Source organism: Perissodus microlepis, chromosome 2, assembly GCF_051167445.1.
Source record: "Perissodus microlepis isolate ML-2025 ecotype Zambia chromosome 2, ASM5116744v1, whole genome shotgun sequence".
Classification (NCBI taxonomy): domain Eukaryota; kingdom Metazoa; phylum Chordata; class Actinopteri; order Cichliformes; family Cichlidae; genus Perissodus; species Perissodus microlepis.
Window position 1 is genome coordinate 32878842 of NC_140462.1, and position 12073 is coordinate 32890914.

The window sequence follows — 12073 nt, forward strand, 5'->3', positions numbered from 1 at the left end:
ATTCAAGCTCACGCCTCGTGATCCCCGTGAAAGCGTCGGTGTATAAAGCAGTTTGATGAAAGAAAAGGTCACAGGAACAAAGTACTCATGAATGCAAAGCACTTAATTTCTGCCTTTTTCCTCAGGACACTGCTTTGTTATGGTAAGTGAGAAAAGATGGAAAAGGAGGACATGTGGAAGCAACAGCCTGGGTAAGAGCATTCCCCATATATTCCCAGTTTAGCTGTTAATAAAGTTTATGGAGAAGTCCAAACGAGAACAACACGTTTCATTAAATCCATTTGATAAAGATTCATGCGTTTAATGAAGCACTACTTACTTTCACTCACAGTTACCTTGTTCTTTCGTGAGCCTCCATTGTGGCTTCTTAATGAATTCTCTGAGTGTTGGGCCGTAATAGAGGAGAGCTTTCATCTGCTTAATCACACTGACAGCTGCAGACTGACTTTATTCATTGCAGGTTACCAGTTTGGTTTTCTTTGTAAGGCACAGTCACAGCAGCAGCACGGTGGGCGCGCTGAGACCATGAGACCGTGCTGCTGCCATCCCTGTGAGGTCCGTGATGGACGTGAGAAAGTGTACAGGCAGAGAGAGAGGGAGGAAATGCTGTATTTATTTTCCAAGGAGTCAAAATTCTTAAGGGTAGTGCATTAGGAGGACATTCACATAACCCCCTGTACACACTCAGACTCTCACACACGTTCCCTGTGGGACCAAAGAGCAGCGATTCCCAGGACAATTTTCACATGGAAGGCGAGGGGGTTAGTGGTGATGCTGGTGGTGTGGGAGTGGGTCTGTGACGTGGGAAGACAGAGTCTGTTCACACAGATTTTTGATGCTTCTCTGCATTTGTTACCCGTTTGCCGCGCAGCAATACATCCCATAATTATCAGACGTTTTGTGAGGCAACACTTTGTACTTTTTATACTTTTCGCTCTTTATTCGTCTTCACACAAATGTCACACTTTGAGTCTTTTGATCCTAATGTGTAAAAAGCGTTCTCGGCTCCTCGAGCGGCAGCGTGTACGCCTCAGGTGTCTGTGGTCCTGACACTGCATCGGCTGCTGTAACGTCTTTTCCTGCCTGCACACAAAACGGGAATTTCAAAGTCAGATGGGGTCATTTAACTCAGACTGCAGATCCCACACGAACGTTTAGATTAAATACTTGTAGATATTTACAGTGTTTGACGTCCTACGATGTTTTTAGCTGATATTTGTCCAAAGTGGTTTTGGTGGTTGTTTCTTCTCGTTCAGGTTCCTGTTCTCAGGGTGAGAGGCTGAAGAAACGACGACTCCTTCGTATGTTTGCTTTTCCCTGATTCTTCCCTAATTAGAGGCCAGACTGTGTTAACGGGAGCAGTCAGCTGATCAGGATCCAGCTAGCCTCACATGCACATGACCATTTTTGGTAGTAATGATGATTTAAGCTTCTTTTATGGCTCCTGCTGCTTTTGCAGACTGTGTGACTTTGTTTACCATTTTATTGGATACATGAGGCTGTTCTGGAGCTTTTATTTGAAAAAAGATGAATTCCACAAACAGAGGTGTCACTTGTCAGTGTGAGAGAGAGAGAGAGGGCACTCGAGTAAGGATGTGATAGATGGAGAGAGGGGCTTCCTGTGTGTGATTTAGGGAGCCAAGGGAAAGAGAAAGAAGACCATATTTGGCAATGTTTGTCTTAGCATAAGACACGGCTCTGACTGTTATCACACTCTGTCTAAACACAGATTCCCACTCGCAGCAGCTAAACCGTCACTGATTACAGACGAGCTTTATTAACATGTAATGGTTAGTTTACACTGGGTCGCTGATGTAAAGATGTTATTTATAGTCATCATGCTGTTATATTCACATATTATTAGGGTTTTTTAGCAATAGCAAACTGCAGTTACACATCTGATAAATGGCAAAAACCACCGCTCCTCCCCACAAGAGGAAATGTTCAGTTTATTAGGAGAAACTTTATTTTCTGTCATTTAAATGCAAAGTGCACCAAAATATATTTGAATCCTGGGAGCTGCACCGGTTTTGTTTTCTCTCATTTCTATTAGAAACCCCCAGGGCAGAATATTGGCTTCATAGATCATGTGAGCGCACACAAAGTGCGCGTGAAAAAATGTCTTTGCGACGTTGTTTTGATGTGAATCCATTTGTGGAGAACGTATCTTCAGATATGAGCCACTCTGGGACCGTGGCCTTTCTCACACACAGCCAGACGCTGTGTGTGAGAAAGGCAAACAGCTGGGTTTTCTTCTTAATATGGTCGTGCTGAGCCCAAACGCACACGGAGCAGGACCGAGTGAGATAAAGACCTCCTCTCTTTGCTGCCTTTTAAGTGAGTCTTTTACTGGTGTGACTAGAAAAGGGAATGTTGCTGCCGAAGGAGGAGGTGCGGGTGAAGGTTGGGGGGGTAGTGGGGGTGGGGGGGGGGTCACATACTATCAGTGGGAGCGATCGCAGACTGGAAGAGGGAATGTTTATCCAAAGCAGTGATCCCATTTTCCATGATCCTCAAAATAAGAGACTTGCCTTATATGGTCAGACTGGGAGTTTCCAGCTGAGCAGAGTCAGAACATTTCTGGAAAACACCCGGCCTCTGCTTCTCCCATTGCCTTACGTGTCTCAGTCTGCTGCACCTTCCTTTGATGGATGAACAGCTCGGAGCGTCTGTTTTCATTTTTCGGAAAAAGGAATTCTATGAATAATCATTGCTTAGTAGTTCTCTCAGATGGATCCGGAGTAACGTGCCGGTCCATCCCGAGCCTTCGGGAGAGTTTTAGCTCTCATCCAAACTGAAAACTGTGGGAGAGACGAACAGCTTTCTGAGACTGGCCCAAACAGCGACGACATGTTCCCGTGTCACAGACGGCAAACATGGACCAGGCCACGGCAGAATCCATGTTTGAGTGCAGCCCGTTGATTTCCTCCTCGCGTACTGAGGCGGCCGTTGTAAAGGGCATTTTCTGTTTCTACTCGTGTATGTTGCAGATGTCTTTCACGTGTTTCAGGTGCACAAAACTCCAAAACCTGAGACGATGTGTGCGACTGCGTGCACACAGAAGCTGAACCAGCACAGGACACAAATCATCTCTGGTTTGATTATTCCTGCAAAAATGTTTGAACTCTGCACTTCACGTCAGTCGCTCTTCACACACACACACACACACACACACACACACATGCACACACACGCACACACATGCACACACGCACACACACACGCACACACGCATGTACACACGCACACACACGCACACACACACACACACACATCATGAAAGTGTGATTCGTCTATATGATGTGTTCTGAAGTCCTCTCTTTTCATTCATATCTAAACTGCTTCCCTCTGTTTTTCTCCAGTTTCCTTCCATCCCTGCGGCCCATGGTGCAGTGCTGCATCTCTGGTCAGTTGGTAGTCTGAGATGAAGCACTGTAGCTCGGGACGGAGGGCGCAAATACCAATTTAAACATTTCCACCACCAGGACACGTAGCCCAGCAGTAGGTCTCCACAGACCTGCTGCTGGAATAGAAAAAAATCCTGGATCCTGTGAAAGGAGGCAGCTGCAGGCATGGCTGTGGATTTTAGGTGACTGGACTATTAAATTGAATTTATAACTATTCCAGTTCTAACAATGCTGCTTTGTCCCATTTCAAGGACAAACGAAATTGGAAACAAGCTGAGAACAAATTGTACCTTCCTCTTCTCCTCTCTCCTGGGGTCCAGTTTTCCCAGGAATCCCTTGACCTATCAGAAAGGGGGATTCCTGGAAATACTGTTCTTGGGGGTGGGGCTTATCAGCAATCCTTTATGCTTTATAAATAAAACTGATTATTTGCACCGACTGACTTTTGAATTCATGTATTTTTTAAACACAAGAGAAACCAAAGTGAGGAGCGGCTGTAATGTTACCGTGATGTAGAAATATTTACTGTGTCACACGTCGTTAAGTGAAGATGGAAGAATAACTGGTTTTACATTTTATTTAAAAAGATTTCCTACTTCGATTCATCCTAAATATGAAGTGTTTTTGTGTCTGTGTCATGATCCCACCTGTGCTGGAGTACGTCTCCATTGTTCGTCTGTTCAGAAACAATAAAGAAAAAATCCTCATGACTCTTCCAACTGTTGATGTCTGCTGTGCTTCTTACTTCCTTAAACAGGTATTAAAGGACACAAAATACAGGAAGTTTAAAAAAGCCTCGTGTGTAAAGCTGCTAGCAGGTCACAGACATCAGTGACCATCCGGTTCAAGGTCACGTGGATCCTGTAACCTATCCCAGCTGCCGCGAGGTGAGCGACGGGATAAACCCCCGACAGGCTGCCGATCTACTGCAGCACTAACACAGAAAGATAAAACGGTCTCACATATGGCCAGTTTAGAAACACCTAACTAACCTAAACTACACGCGTGTGGACCGTGGGAACGACCACAGGAAAGAACTCATCCCTGCACAGAGGGAGCGTGTGAGCTGCACACAGAGGGCTCTGATGGAGGCGCAGTGTGTATATAGGTTTACAGCGTACATGTTAATGATGTCAACATGAAGGTTTCAGTGTAGTACAATGAAACGTGTTTCCATATAAATGGGAAGAAAAAGCAGTAACAGAAAATATAAACAAATACAAGTACAGTACCTCCAAACTGCTAAATATGAGCAGCAAGGAATATATACTTACATCACCTGTGTTCAATGAATAACTAACTAACTGTACGTATGACCACATAAATGACAGACATGGTGATAAAGCTGAAAGTGATCAAACATTAGGCTGCAGCAGGAAGCACCACAGATATGACCTGGTCCAAACCAGACGGACTCTGGAGCTGTGGGAGTCACATCCACACAAACGGTGACACGTTGTTCCCCTCGTGGTGGAGCAGCCACACAGCACAGTGCCGACCCACGTTTCTTCACCACAAGCCGTACGGGGCTACCTATTACTGCTATCCAGGGGTGCTACCAGAGGGGTGGGTGACAGAAGCCAGAAGTGGGGGAAAACACAGGCACACAGTGGAAGCACAGATGTCCCAGTTTTACAGTGGAACTGGGAAGCAGCTCACGTTTGTGGATCTGTGCGAATTTGTCCCCAAACCCCACGTGGGCACGCGGCGTGATCTGTGCGTATCAGGCGATTCGTCCATGCGTGTTTAAGGTGAATGTTCCTGCGGTTTCAGATGTTTGTGTGCACAGAAAGCTCACAATGATCAGATTCCTGAGCTTAATAAACTGTGAGCATTTGTTCAGGTTTGGATGTGTGCGTTTGTAAAATCGTTTCATATGCTGTCAAATGTTGTTGTTTGTTAATTTATTTCAATCATGTAAACAAAGTTCATTCAGCAAAGAAAAGAAATGGTTTAGAAAATGAAGCTAATACATTTCAATATAGCTTCAACTGCTCTGCTTCAGTTCAGTGGGAGGAAGAACACATATTTAATCCCAGCCCTTTGCCATATATGTGAGTTTACTCCTGTGGATTATACACAGCTGCAATCCTGACACATATTTCTCTCCATAAAAATGTGCTGCACACAGTCTGCACACGTGCATCTGCTCAGCGGCCTTCTCAGCCACGCTGGTTACCCCGACGTCTGCAGACGCTCCGAGTAATTAAGCTTGAACTTTCAAAATGAGCAAAAGAAGTCAGCTGAGGCGGTACAATGACTTCACTGGGCAGGTCTAAGAATTATTATAGAATTATCATATTATTATTTATTATAGATGCATCTGTGATGTTGACACTGGCCTCGTCTCTTTGTCTTCTCTCCTTTTTATTTATTAAAACAACACTAGACGAACCTGCTTGTGAAAAAGTCATCGCCCCCTAAACCTGATATCTCAGCAGCAAGAATATAAATCAGGCATTAAGTGTTTCACGTCTCTGTGGAGGAATCGTGGGGTACTCGTCTTCACTGAGTTATGTCAAAGGACCTCAATCACCAGGACACTTGCTGATACGTTTGAAACTGATGACTGAATATGATCCTTCAGGATTTTCTGGCACAGCAGACTTCATGGTTCCATTAATTACAGCACCTCTCATTGTAATGCACTGAACGTGGAGGCTGAATGGTCATAGCTGTTGTTATCGCTGAGGTTCCCAAGTGTGCGCACAGGTCCTGGCTCCTATTTACATTTTGTTTTCAGAAAATGTATTTTTAATTGTGCTTTGCACATTTTTTTGCTCCTCGTTGTCTTTGCAAAGCAAACACTAAGATGCACTTTCATCTAGGTGACCGCCACGGCCCAGAACATTAAAGGTCGTTCTGTTAGTGCTGGTGTGTCACAGTCTTAGCACACCGCTGTCATACCTGGCCACCCATCATCATATGTAGGACTGATTTGTTTTCGCACAACATCTCTAAAGTTAGAAATATCCTGTCTCAGAGTGACGCTGAAAAACTAGTTCATGCATTTATTACTTCCAGGCTGGACGACTGTAATTCATTATTATTAGGATGTCCAAAAAACTCCCTGAAAAGCCTTCAGCTAATCCAAAATGCTGCAGCAAGAGTCCTGACAGGGACTAGAAAGAGAGAGCAGATTTCTCCTGTACTGGTTTTGATTCACGGGCAACACGGTGGTTAAAAACACACCTACCACGTCTCTACCAAGCACTGGTTCTCCTCAGGGGTGCTGATGCAAAGTTTAGTACAAATCACATCATGAAGTACACAGACAACAGTGCAGATCTCACCTGGAGGAGGTGGAGGAGGTGCAGATGGCTGCTTCTCCCAAAGCCTGCTTCTGCCAGACGCTTCTTCCTGTTAAAAGGGAATTTTTCCTTCAAGCCATAATTAACCTCAGTGTGTGAAGAGGACTCTCCATTTACAGGCACAAACTGGAGTCTATTAGATAGATATGATACAAACCACTGCAGTGCAGTACCTGTAATACCTACAGCATGTTCTAATCGCTCTAATAGGATATTATGGTCGACAGTATCGAACGCTGCACTGAGGTCTAGCAGGACAAGCACAGAGATGAGTCCACTGTCAGAGGCCAGAAGAAGACTCGCTGGTTTGTTCCCTGCACCTTCAGGTCGGGGAGTGGGACCTCACCATCATTGCCGCTTATGCAGCACACGACAGTTTCAGAATACCCGGCTTTCTTGGAGTCCCTGGGTGGGGTCCTCGAGGGCGCTTCACCTGGGGCCTCCTGCTGGGAGACTTCAGCACTCATGTGGGCAACAACGGTGAGATGTGGAGGGGCGTGATTGGGTGGAACAGCCTGCCTGACCTGAACCCAAGCTGCACATAACTAACACTGTGTTCAAACATGAGTGTCTGTAAGTGCACATGGCAGCAGGATATGGAGGAGAAGAGCCATGTGCATCAAATTAAAGATGCTTGTGCTTCAGTAATGAACTGCACCATAAAATATGCATTAATAAATTCATTATTTTATTCATTTAAACATTACTGAAGTAATTAATTATTTAATCATTTAATTTAAAATAAAAACACCATTTATATACATCAATACTTCAAAATGAATTATTCCAGTAAGCACACATGGATGATGACACCATGTTCACCTAACCCCAGCCTCTAACACGCTGCATGTCAGCACTAAATGTTCAGTATACTGCAGTGAGTTTAACCATTTCCTGCACCTACAGTTCCTGCATGTAGTCAAGTGTGTGGTAAAGATAATGAAGTTTAGTTAGTAACAAAATAAAATAAATCCAAAGCTGAAAATGATTCAGTTTATGAATTTTCTCTGTTCTGTCTGTGCTCATAAACCCAACAACATCAACTGTTTCCCTCCATGTTGCATTGTGTTGTACATGTACAGACCAACACATCACTCAAAGTGAATATTAGTGTGCACACCGGCTGAATATGAACACGTTACTTGTTTAATTGCTCGTTCAGCAGACAGCAAAGAACTTCCTCAACCAGCTATACTGGTATCTTTTTTCCAGTTTATGAATTCCAGTCTGAAGTGGCAGCAGGTCAGGAGGTGGAGCAGGTCATCCACTGATCAGAAGGTCGGTGGTTCGATCCCTGGCTCCCCCAGTCTGTGTGCTAAAGGTCCTTGGGCCAAATACTAACCCAAGTTTTGATTGGAGAAAAAGAGTCTAACTTAACATCAATGGTACTAAGAGTAGCTGTAGATAATATTACATCTGTGGGAGGATTATTGGTCATTTTTTCTCTAATGGTTCAAATGTTATTCATGAAGTCGTTACTAGTTAACGTTAAAGGGATGGTTGGCTCAACAGAGCTCTGACTGTTTGTCAGCCTGGCTACAGAGCTGAAGAGAAACCTGGGGTTGTTCTGATTTTCACAGGAGCTACAGTATCCACAGTCGAACTTAACGAGGATGTAAAATTATTAACAAGATCATTCAGAAGCTCTGCTGAGAAATTTGCCTCAAAAGTGATACGAGTGCGTACGATACGATCCACAAGCTTCTACAGTGATTTGGCTTTTAAGGAATTACATCTGCACGCACATGAACTTTGAGCAGACATAAGTTTTTGACAAATCTCTACATTCAAACCTGAATAAATGGTGATTATTTACACACAATTGATTAAGTTCAGCTTCACGACTCGGCTACTTTTCTCTTTTATAAATGTGTGTGTGAGTGTGTACAGATGTGACATCCCTCTTGCTCTCTTGCAAAGCCTTAAACGCGTGTCCATGAATCACACGTGTCCCTGAATCACATGTGCCCACGTGGGCCTAGTCAGGTACCCTGAAGCCACATAAGTACCAGAAGCAACGACCAGTGGGGAGTGGCAGGGAGGGAGATCCTCTCCGCTCTTGATAACAATGTCCCAGAGTAATCAAAGCTCAATGAGCCCCAGATCCAGGCTCACCCACAGACACAGAAACTGCACAAAGACACATGTCCACCCCCTGAAGTGTGGATGGATTGGTGCATCCCAAACCCAGCCTCAGACAGGGTGGAAGATCTGCCTGCTCCCCCGCCCTACTTGTCCGTGTGAAAAGTGGTCTGTTGGATGCATGTATAGGTGCATTGAATACACAAATGACAATGGACAGCATTAATGACCACAAGTAGATGAACCCTACTGGTTTTTGGTGATGACATAACCTTTTCTCTAGCACCACCATCAGGTCAAAGTTTCAATTTTAGATTCAGCGCATCTTCAAAATCCTTCCTCCACTTTTTTCTAATTCGGGGTGCACATCCACCACATCCACCCTTCAGAATGAATCCTGCTGAATTTCCTGATCCTAGACCCTCTGCTGTAGCGCCGCAGCATCGCTTTCACTCACCTCTCCTCTTTAAAAAAATATGGGCTATATGGGCAACGGCAGAGTTGAACAGTGCTTTTTCGTTTGTTTGGGGGGGGGGGGGGGGGGGGGACATCAGTTAAATAGTCAGGACATGAAGTTCTTGTCCAGCAGTCAAGTTTGTCTGCACTACAGCACACAGGATGTGCAGTGTGTGCATGCTTGCAGTGTGCACGGGTCATGCTAGTCTTAGAATAATTTCTGGTGGGACAAACTTGGCTCCTGCCACGTTTCCTGCCTGTGGATTGTACCACTGCTAATTCTCCAGTGTTACAATCCACAGGCAGGAAAGGTGGCAGGGCTGTTTGTCTTTGTCTGTCCCACACGATATGGGCTCAAAATGTAGTCATAAATATTTTGTACTTGTAGAAAAGATTTGTATGTGTAAAAAAGATTTGTGTGTGTGTAAAAAAGATTTGTATGTGTAAAAAGAATTTGTGTGCGTAAAAAAGATTTGTATGTGTAAAAATGATTTGTGTGTGTGTAAAAAAGATTTGTATGTGTAAAAATGATTTGTGTGTGCGTAAAAAAGATTTGTATGTGTAAAAATGATTTGTGTGTGCGTAAAAAAGATTTGTATGTGTAAAAAAGATTTGTGTGTGCGTAAAAAAGATTTGTATGTGTAAAAAAGATTTGTGTGTGCGTAAAAAAGATTTGTATGTGTAAAAATGATTTGTGTGTGCGGACTTAGCCAAAAAAACGCTGCAAGTTACAAGTACGAATTTTGACCCTATTTTTCTTCCTTTCATCTGATTGGTCAATGTCATGTCAATCACAAATGTAACAATCCAATCAGAGAACAGATGGGTTTGGCTGTCGGAGGGGCGCTTTTTTTTGAACTGCAGGTCTTTGAAGGGAATAAATGCCCTTTTACATGCCAACCCAGCGTTTTCCTTCATCACCACGAAGGAAAACAGTCTGTGGTCGTCCGAGTTTGGTGATTTTTGTGTCACAGGACTACGTGTTTAATACAGGGACTTCCACAGCCTTTTCAGCAGCGCTGCGGACCGCGGGGTGGGGGCGGGCAGTGTTGTGGAAATGACAGTTTTCACTACAAAGCTTTCTTTGTTATGAATTAGCATACATGTTTTTATTGAACATTTGAAGAACCAGCAAAAAAAAAACAGAAACTCTTGTAGAGGACATAAAGTCAGAGACAGAAAAGACAAGGAGCAGGTGCATCTAGTACAGGTAGAGCTGCTGCAAAAACCCACAGAGCTCAGCAGCCAGCGCAACAAATTCTGGATCCTTTGCTTTTAGTTAGCCGTTAGCATTAGCAGCACATCCTGCGTCTGATGTGAAAGGACTTTTATGCTGCGCACTGTGACTCACAGCAATGGTCCCGGGTCAGCCCTGACTTTGTGTTAAACTAATCCTAAAGTAATAATGGTGTTTCTAACCACTGATATAGCACAACTTTATCCTTTCAACAGCTACTGAAAGTTAGGGGACCTAGCTGCTATCGGATATTTATGTAGAGATCCTCCAGCTTCAAACTGTATCACCCTTCAAGGACCTGCAGTTCAAAAAAGCGCCCCTCCGACAGCCAAACCCATCTGTTCTCTGATTGGATTGTTACATTTGTGATTGACATGACATTGACCAATCAGATGAAAGGAAGAAAAATAGGGTCAAAATTCATACTTGTAACTTGCAGGGGTTTTTTTTTGGCTAAGTCCACACACAAATTCTTTTTTACACATACAAATCTTTTTTACGCACACACAAATTCTTTTTTACACATACAAATCTTTTTTACGCACGCACAAATTCTTTTTTACACATACAAATCTTTTTTACGCACACACAAATTCTTTTTACACATACAAATCTTTTTTACGCACACACAAATCTTTTTTACACATACAAATCGTTTTTACAAGTACAAAATATTTATGACCACATTTTGAGCCCATACAACACTGCACATGCAGGTGTAAAGATTCAAGGTCACAGACATGCTTTCCACAGCTAAAACAACTTGACCCCAGAGGAACACCGATGTATGCAAAATGTGTACAGCTCATTGAAAACATAAAAAGTTTATGCTCATGAAATATGAAGCCAAAAAAACTTTTTTTAAAATTTCTAATTATTTTTTGGATGCTAAAACTTGAACGGGGTGAACGAGACCCCGAGGATTACAGGAAAGTTAGAGGTGAAACAGTGGCTGTCATCTATCAGCGATGGCTGATATTAGATCAAAATATTAATGCTTACAATAGAAACACTCAAAGTCCTGTCTTTAAGCATTTTACACAATAATGATCTGTCTGACGTGTTTCTCCACATTGGATCTTCACTTCATGCCTTTTATATTTTGTCCTGTTGGGTTACAGATGAATAATTTGATTTAAAATCAAATGTAAAAGTAGAATTTAGCTTCATCCGATCAAAGTTCAAGATCCCTACATGAATAACTCTTCTTCCCTTACTCCTCGGTCCACAGGAGTGCGATGGAGGCTCTGTTCCTTACCTGTTGCAATCACGAAGCATATCGGGCTCCATCGATGACATCTCTCTTCCTCTGCTCGTGCACACACGATGAACATACAGGAAACTTGCCAGAGTTTGCTCTTAAACTCAGTTTGTTGAACATTCTTCCTAGAAAAGGCCCACAAAGTGTTTTTGATGTAACTGGAGAAAGATGCTCACCTTGAAGGTAAAACCAAACCAAACAGTTCCAGTAACTGACTCTTAATGTTGTTAAAAATAATACGTTACATCTTCTGCTGTATTGGTGCCGTTTCAGCCCCATAATAAACATAACTGATGTTGTTCCAGGAGCATAATTAGAA